Consider the following 10,125-nt stretch of genomic DNA (forward strand, 5'->3'; position numbering starts at 1 on the left):
TTCATAGAGCTCTATGAAAATCTAACATTTTGCTGTTTGCTTTTTCATGTTCCTGAAGTATTTTGCAATTTCTGTCCTCTAGCTAGCCAAAACTGATCCCAAAATGAAAAGGACAGTTGTGTAAAGCAGATTTATTCCTGAGTATAAGGTTCCACAAACAAAAAACTGTTACCTGGACAGGGAAGCAGTAAAAAAATGTTAATTAACAAGAGAATGCTGTAGAACATGACTTCCATAGGTGCACAAGGAACTAAGCTATTAGGGTGCAATTGCCCTACAGCTGAAAGCACTGGGCATAGGAGAGATACAGGAGAGAGAACATGGGTCAGGAGGAGGTTAAAAATGAAGTATGCTTACGAGAAGGCATAGAATTTCTGGAACATATCAGAGAATGCAATATAAGAATAATATAATGTACAAAGCAAAGAGGAAGGACTGTATTTTATAGATTTCTCTACCTATGAATTGGGTAGAGAAGCTGACATTCAAATAACCATAGAAACTCATTTCCAGCTTCATAATGAAGACAGCCCTAATATAGCACTGTGCATGCCAAGTAGGTAAAAAAATGGTGTAAGCACTAAAAAGCCCTGTGGACTAGCTTAATGCCTAATAAGATGTGCTGTATGGATGCAAATCCAGTGCGCTTGAAAAGAAAGCATGTACTCAAAAGCTTTATGATACGTTCGTGTAGACATGGCCATACCCTGACATAAGTGTATGATTACTTATACTAAAGCCGTAATTGTAGGCCGTCAGGGCTTGTGCTTTTAATCTCACTGCATTCAAAGCAGAAGACCAAGTTTGTTCACATTTATAGAAAAATAGCATCACAAATATCTATAAGAGATATTACAACTATGTAGCAGAGACTTCTATTTCCCATAGGTTTATTCCTTGGTAGGTTATATTCTTCAGAATTAAAGATACAAAAATTTTAGTTTTTAAGAACTAAAACCATCAGTAAAAGATCTCATATCAAGAGAACAAAATGAAATGCATAGTATTTGACTGTCCTTGTATCTCTTTAACGGTGCATACTGTTCATCTAATAAGCCATTTACTGTCTGCCTGTGCTGGAGTTTTCCTCAACCTGCATCAAACTTATCTGGTCACTGACCTGGGCTTAAGGAGGTGCGTTTTGTTAACTATGCCCATTGGACTACAGTAATAATCACAGATGATAGCAGAAACACTTCCTTCATAGCCTGTGTCCTGGTTTCAGCTAGGACAGAGTTAATTTTCTTCCTAGTAGCTGGTATAGTGCTGTGTTTTGGGTTTAGTAGGAAAATGACGTTGATAACACACTGATGTTTTTAGTTGTTGCTAAGTAGTGTTTATACTAAGTCAAGGATTTTTCAGCTTCCCATGCCCAGCCAGCAAGAAGGCTGGAGGGGCACAAGAAGCTGGGAGGGGACACCGCCAGCACAGCTGACCCAAACTGGCCAAAGGGATATTCCATACCATATGACATCATGCCCAGTATATAAACTGGGGGAGCTGGCTGGGAGGGGGGATCGTGGCTCGGGAACTAACTGGGCATCGGTCAACGAGTGGTGAGCAATTGCATTGTGCACCACTTGCTTTGTACAGTTTAATTCTTTTAGTATTACTGTTGTCATATTATTATTATCATTATCATTGTTTTTCATTCCTTTCTGTCCTATTAAACTGTCTTTATCTCAACTCACGAGGTTTTTTTTCCTGATTCTCTCCCCCATCCCAGGGGTGGGGGGGGAGTGAGCGAGCGGCTGCGTGGGGCTTAGCTGCCGGCTGGGGTTAAACCACGACAGCCTGACTTTGCCATCTTTGATCACGAATATTATTCAGAGGAAATTACTGATAAAAATGAGTAAGAGTGTCAGAGGATAACTCTAATCCCGGAAAGATTTGTGTATTTACTTAATTTTAAACACTGAGAGTAGCCCTAGATATTGTGCAGAGATTAGGTAAGTACATTCAGGGTCTGCAGAATCAGAGCTTAAGAACAGATTCCTGTGGCCTCAGATTTCACCTTTAATTTTGGCATTTAATGCAGAAAGACTGGGAATCAGAAGCTTTCTAATTACTTTATAAGCTTTCCCAGAATGAGAGAGGATACAGGGATCAAAATACACCTCCATACAGCTACCAACAGGTCACACTTTAGGCAGACATACAGTTGTAATAGCTTAGAAAAACATTCCACTGCGTATTCCCCAAGCAGTCTTGAAATACCTCAAGCAAACTAGAAACCCCATGAAATTTAATATACCTTTAAAGACAAATGAGGGTTTCAAGATATTATCAGTGTTTTTAGTAAATCCTATTTTCAATTTATCCTTCTGAAGGCAGATACACAATATAATGATCTAATTTTTCATTGCAATGTTAACACCTGCTGCTAGGAAACTGTATTCTTCATTAAAATGCAAGTAGTTTATGGGTTTGGTTTTTCTGTCTTTACCTCTTCTTTTTTTTTTTTTTTTTTTTTTAAATGGTATAATGCATGCTACCATGTCCCTATAGCCAGGAACAGCCAGACTAGAATAAAGCACAAGATCTTTGCAACTGTCTCTCATATTAACTACAGGAACAGCAAGCTGACAAATAATAAGGCTTTCTTCTTGTTTGCAGGTCGTAAGTGATTCGTTTTGAACCATTCAGTGTAAATAAACATTGCTACAATCCTCAATTTTAATATGGAAAAACTTGAGTGGAGGTACAGTGGAGTTTACAAGAATGGAGTTTACAACAAAGCCTGCTGTAAAAACCATTGAAGGATGGATAAAGGGTGTTTCCACAATAAACCAAGCTTTTTCTATCCTCAGAGTATTTCTTGGTAATAAAAGATACTCTTTGATGAAGCATTTCTTTAGATGGGTGCAGATACACTGAGAGTCTTTTTTACTGACATTTCCCTGATGAGAATAAATGCAAGGGAGAACATGCATTTTTTTCCCACTGAAACCGTGAACAGCTTATCAGGTGTCCAACTGCAGATGTATGATGACAAACATTGTCAATGATCCATTCATCATTGTTTAAAAATGTTTCAGCTCTCTCGCCGTGTACGTGTTTATATAGAAAAGTCCTTCAAAATGCAAAGCTGCATTTCTATAATCTGAAATGGAGTATAGAATGGACTGTTTTCCTTTGCTTACTGAGGCTCTTGCGTTAGGTTTTTAAAAGACAGCACTGATACCAGCTGTGTTATTCACAATCAAAGGGTTTTAGATGCTAGGATGGTCTGAAATATTCTTGTGACGCTTGCTGCACTCATGCTCTGCTCAGCTTTTGTGACCCGGTGAATGAGATTTTGGATCTGGGGATCGGTGATAAACCATGACAGGTCACGGCACAGGTTTTGCCACAGTAGGAAATGTGGGCAGTACCTCCTGCTCTGCATTCGTTCAAAACTCCCACTGAAATCAATGGGAGTTTGGGAAGCAATGAACACATTGCTAAGGCCTGAATTGGGCTGGTAGGCTGAGATGACAGGTTGTTCCACGCAACTGTTTTAAAGTTTCTGTTGTCGGCTTTAGTAGAGGCAATATTTTTCTCTGAGTAATTCACACTCATTTTCCAGCTATTTTCAGGCATTAAATGTCAGCTTTTCATCAGAAAGGCAAAACTGACTTGTCGCTTGATGCCAAATAACTAAATTTACCTAAATTACGGTTATTATATTTGTAGTTTAAAAAACCTTCTTTTGTTATGTCTACAAAGCTGAAATATTTTAACTCAAGTTTTCTTTTTCCACAGAGTGCAAGGCTGCCATTTGGATAGAGCCTATGCATCCATCCAAGCAGATGCACTAGGGGAATTTTGGTTCAGGGAAACTGCACACTGTCTGACTGAATTTTTAACCCTCTGGAGCCAGCCGTATCCCTCAAAAGAAGGGTTAAGGAACTAGATCTGCATCTGATGCAAACTATCCTATCTCCGTTACTGTCAGGTGAAATGCAGTGATACACACAAGTGGAAGATTTGACTACCTAAAGCTGCCTTACCATTACACAATCCATACGCATGGGAAACATCTCGTCTTTTTGTACAAAGCCATCACACTAGATTCTGGGAGTAATGAATTCCTACTTATATGACTTAATTGGTGTTTTCTGTTTTTACAAAAGTATTTTTTGCCATGTTAATTTTTCCTTTCAGTGAGCTCATACTACAAACAATAACTTTCTAGGAAGTAATTGTCTCTCAGTTTTTCATCAGAACAAATTTCTATTTACTAAATCAACCTGATTTACTAATTAACATCTGGATCTTATGTGCATGCTATGCACACACACAATAATTCCATAATTATATTATATTAGCTATTTAAGGGCTCATCTAATTTTGTTCTATACATAATCCTTGAAAATGAGATTTGCATAAAGTAATTTAAAATAGACAGGGCAAACTAGAAGTATATAATTATGTGTCGCTCTGAAATAAATACATTTTCAGTTTTCAATTTCCATAGCTGAGTTCATTGGAACATAATTTAGCCTCTGAATATCTGAATTAATAATAAAATGACAGTATTCCACTGTCATATATGTACTTACATGGAATTTACAGACAGGGTCTCCTTTGTTATACTTACTGGATTACCTGTGGGGCAAGTAAACCTTGATAACACTGAAGTGATCCTTCTCTAGGAGCTGGGGGAAAGGAGGAAGGTGAGAGGCACTCTCCGCTCTAGTCTCTTAAGAGACTTTTTCCTGTCAAGATTTCTACCACTTCCAATGTGGGGAACTTAGGCTCCTAACCTTGGTTCTCTAAATTGTATTGAAATTTGATGCTTATAATAACCTAAAGTCTAGAACATAAGTATCCCCCTAACCTTCAAAGCGAACCTCTTCTTCAGACTCACTGTTTGTCTGAGACCAGCCTATGACATTATTTTTAGAGATTTTAACAATTCTTCACAGACAGTTCAGAGTTTATGAGTTTGCATGATAACGATCCATGCATAGTGAGGTAAATACACTCCTCCTTGGTTTTCTCTATCAATTTCCTACACATTGTAGATATATTTCCGTAACCTACTAATTCTATTGTAGACTTTGAATAGCCAGTATGTAAGCACGCTGTTCAATGTCCATACATACTGGCAATACATGTTACCAAGTATGATGATTTTATCATGTTTGCTAATATTTGTTAGTTGTATAAGACCAACTCCAGGAGCCAAGTGATTACACAGGAAACTTAGTTTGCATAAAGAAAAATAAATTGAGCCTTCCCCACAGCAAAGTAGAGCTGTTAAGTATGTAAGGATAACAGTAATACATCACTTGAATGGAAGCTGAATCAGTTCCAGAATCTGATAGCACACACTCTGACTGTTAAACATAATCGTGCATACTATATACTGACCAAGAAGGTAGTACTGATGAATTTTCAGCTTGGATGACCAATACTGTCTGAGAAGTTGGGTACTAGTTAATTATTTTAATACAGATAATGTAGTCATCTAGTTTTGCATTCATTTGACATTCCTGAAAGATATCGCGCTATGCTTAAAGTTAAATATGTTGTTGGAAAGTTTCACTACCGCATCAAGCTCTGTACTTGCTTTAAAAGGGCTCTTAAAGAAAAAAAACCCTCAGTCCCAGGATTCAAAGATGAATGTAGAAGGCAGTATTTTGATGATGACTTTATGCTGGGAATTAGGACTCCAGCCAACAAAGGAATGAGATTCTAGAACAACTTTCCCAAGGCTATTGGGAGAAACAAATTAAGCCAATTAATTTTGAGATAAGAGTTGACAAATTAATGAAGGGAAGTGGATGACACATAGATACGTGCAGTACCAGGACCCTATAGGATACCAGGAAGTCCCTTTGAATTATAGAAAGCCATCAAAAATTCTAACACAAAGACAGTATGAGGAGTGAAGGGAAGGAGGTGTGCCAGAGACAGAAAGCCATTGTGTCACCAGGGATACTTTTATGAAGACTCTGGACAGCATGGATGCCTCTAAGCAACAGATCCTGCCCTAAGTTAGGCAGTCCTCCAGGATGCTCAGAAGAAAATGAAAGCAACATTAGGAAACTTACTTGAAAGTTCCCCTGAACAAATAGCAAATTATGACTGGCCCACACTTGAGAAAAATGGCCAGAGCGAGCAATTCAGGAGCAGTGCCTAAACTCTAATACAGCTACATAAAGAACTCACTGAATAACTCTGAATAATAGGCCAGCACATAAAAATCAGACTGTTTGCAGATAAATATCAATAGGAAAAAAGCAAAAAAATAAAAGGCTAAATTCTCTGAATAAATGCTTTACTGCAAATACTTTTCCTAGCTCTAATGAAGAGTTTGCTCTAGCAGCAGACAGAATAGGGCTGTGATGATAGATGATATCTTGGTCATTTAAAGCTGCAAGGGTATTCTCTTCAATACTTGATTTTTACCCATTGCTAAATGAAAATGGTATCCCTAGGTCATTTAAGACTACATGAAATATAAAGTCCAGACAAAAGCCAGGTCAAGCAGACCTTCAGTCAACACTCAGGGAAGGCAGGACCAGGCCAACAGCTAAGGGGGCATCCTTTTTAGTCCCCGGCAGCAGGAGAGGGAGTGGTGCAAGCCCCCTGCCCCCATCGCTGCCGCAGCTGCGGCTCGGTCTAAGCCCTTAAGTGTAATTCCAATTTGACAGCTTGCATGGGTGTGAATACATTTAAGTAAAAAAGAAACCCTGCCAACCTTAGATTAATTAAACAACTGTGACACACACTGGGCCAGATTCTCTAATGCACCACAACAAATTTACAGTGCTGTGACTGTTAACTGGAGTCCCAGTTCATTTTTAATACCATAGTTAACAAAGTTGTATACAGATGCAGTGATTGCTATAGATGTTAAAATGTTTAAGTGCTTTTGTCCGAGATTGCCTTTTGTGGTGGATTTTCATATAATGTTTTAAAACTGGTAATCTGAAATGAGGGCCATGTTTGCATTTGCATGCCTAGTATCAGAGTCTGCTATTTATCCTTAAGAAAGTTTTCTGATGTCTTGATATATTCATATAAAACTTCAAGGCAGAGATGGTGTTCCACTAACTAATCCCTGTTTGGCTCTCAATTAATGTCTCAAAGAATGTTTCCATGGTAAACATAAAAACCTAAACTTCAGAAAAGTTTTTGTGCTGTTGTCTTAAACAGCTCATACTTCTGCTTTTCTATTCACTTGCCTATGTAAAGGAAGAAAAGGGTTTAAAACTTGGGAGCAAATAATAACAATTTGTATAACATTTCTGCAAAAGCCAATGAAACCAGAAATATCTGTGCCTGTCACTTGTTTCCTGAATCAAATATTTCAGAAGAAATGTAATATGTTAGTTTTATATTTTCAAATGTCACTATTCAATAGAAAATGTCATCTTTTCAGCAGGAACATGGAACTTAACAACAACATAATGAAACTGCAGTGAACTTCTGGATATGAATTTGACCTACCTGTGGTTCATTCTTCATGCTTGTGAAGGGTTTTGTTAGCCCCAAGGAACAGAAAGGTAATATGAGCCAGGCTGGGGACACACAGGGACTCATCACGTGCAGCTCCACTGTTTTTTGGCTGTGAGGGAACTCTTGTGGTTCAAATATTACAGTAAATATTGAAATCTGAAATAAATCTACAATTTAAGATGAAATGTTTGCTGTTATGTAAACATGTTACCAGATTTGATCAGCTCTTTTCTGGCAGAAAAAGAAGAATTATTAAGAAATGGTAAGAGAGAAGCAGCTGTGTAAAAGATGGCATCTTTTCATTCAACAAGTTCTGCTCCTCTAGGTGACGGACTATGCTCATTAGTCTTTCTTTTGGAATAGGATTTGAAGCAAACTACCTCAAATCTGGGTGGTAGAATTGTGCAGCTTTTTTTCATGTCTGCACATCCACATTCTTCCTGATTCCAACAATACCATGCTCTTTTTGACTAGGTGCATCTCTGGGAGCCAAAAAAAAGGAGTGGTCCTTGCTTTTTGGTTAGGTAGGCACTTACCAGGAAACCAGTATCACTGCACATGCAAAAGATGTTCTGTCCATATGTAAAAGGAGCTTACACTATGTTTATTCCTCTGAAAAGACAGTCCCATGCAAAGTATGTTTTCTGTGTTACGTATTGTCAATAAACATGTTTCAGTTGTTGAACATCGATATGATCAAACCAGGAAGAATAGAGCTTCCTACTCCAGGTTAAACTTCAGATGACAAGGGCCAAGAAAAACACCTTAATGAATGCTTTTAAAAAGACCTCAAGCGAGGACTGAGAGATGAGGAGCAATAAGAACAGAATAATAGTGTCATTTTAAGGGCATTTGAGAACAGGATCACACTTATACCACATCTTTATGAAAAGTGTAAGCCAAGAATACCAGCCTTGCCCTTCATCTGCCTCTAAATACAAACTGCTGCCCTCCCAGTTGCCCTCTTCTTTAGGCTGACAAAGGCATTCTCATTGCTGAACAGCAAAACAGTTTGAATTAATCTGGATTAAAATTAATCATTACTGTTTTTTCTTTCAAGTTAACTTTGAAGTGGACCCACTCTCCCATTTAGTTCATTGCTTGGCGATGCAGATACTTATACTGGCAGCAGGCAGGGAGCAACACAGGGACAAGAACAAGCATTTGGGAACAGGGAAAGGGCAGGGCTGTTCTTTTTGGCAGCAATGCTATACTGCTTGCAGAATTGCAATGTTAAAGCATCCCATCCCGACCGTGTTAGGTTATTTCTGCTTATGCTAACAGAACCGAAGCAGATCAAGCTACACGGAGTGGGAGGCTTGGACAAGGCAATCAAAAACCACGCTGTTAGAGTGGCTGGAGTGTTCACTGGTAATGAGGTCTCGAGTAGTAAATAGACAGTTTAAAAGCCAATAGTGGTACAGTCAGTAGTGCAGCTTTTGTGAAGAGATGTGGAGACCAAATCCAGATTTGTGCTGCAGCTGGTTAGCACTGTGCCGCTGACACAAAGCAGCTCTAAAGCTGGGATAGCCAATTAATGCATGTCTTATGCCATTGCTCTCCTGGCAGCTGGTATTTCTCTGCCTGGAAAGGTAGTGTAGTCAGATCATCCCTGATCTGTGACTCTCTTAACTGCCCAGGGGCCCTTATTTGTTGGTACAATCCTGAGTCTGTATATCGCATTTAAAATTGCTGTAAGAACAAAATAGGAGTGAATGCATACACCTCCAGGCTGCTTCTGCTCCAAGTGAGCTGTGCGCTGTTTGGCCGCACGACTTTTCTTGTTTCACAAATATGCCCACTAACAAAGAAAACTAAGAAAAGTAAATACTTTTCAGTAAAAGAAAATTATTCTCTTTACCATTTATGTGTACTGGAACACTTGCTAAGCGATAGCTTAGAACATGTATTTGATGGAAATGAGAAATCGCTTGTGATTTGGAATATACAAAGCACTTGACAGCTATCTGATAATGTTACAGTGCATAGAAAGTTCACTTCTTAGGGCTCTCTGGGCAGGACTTGTTAGGAAGGCATTTAAAGCACATAATTACCCCATCTTTTTCCATGAACATAAAGTATCATTCACATGATCAAAAAGTCACCCCCATTATGTGACAGGTGCTTTTTCAGTCAAGAGTACAGGAATTGCATGACTGACGGTTCCTTGTGTGGTCAGTGATGGGATGAGATGTGTGTTCGCCTGAGCCAGTGCCCTGGCAGGAAGCCCACCACATTGACGAAAGTAACGCTGCTGTGGTGACATGAGGGAAGCATCACAGGGCTGTGAGAGGATTCACCAAGGGATGCCTGGAACGGCGCACTGACCTGTAGTCTGCTCACACCAATGTGTTTTCAGGAAAACGGAAAACAGGGAGAAGGCCTGAGACTGGTGAACTGTTCTCACTGCTTCTGTGGGTGACCAGCACTAGGGAAAAGTGAGAATTCATAATGCAAGATGACCTCATTGTCTTAATTACCATTGCATGATGTTAAGAGGATATTTCTTGGAGGCAGCTAAACACTGTAACCTGTAGATCATAAGGATGCAGCGTGTTACCGATCCATAGAGCTGAGCACCATTCTTTACACTTGTAAAATCATATTAGTGAACTGTCACATTTGGCCAAAATAATTTACTGACAAGAACTGATGAAGAGATGTGTTCTGTAT

Source organism: Gymnogyps californianus, chromosome 2 (genome assembly GCF_018139145.2).
Source record: "Gymnogyps californianus isolate 813 chromosome 2, ASM1813914v2, whole genome shotgun sequence".
Classification (NCBI taxonomy): Eukaryota; Metazoa; Chordata; class Aves; order Accipitriformes; family Cathartidae; genus Gymnogyps; species Gymnogyps californianus.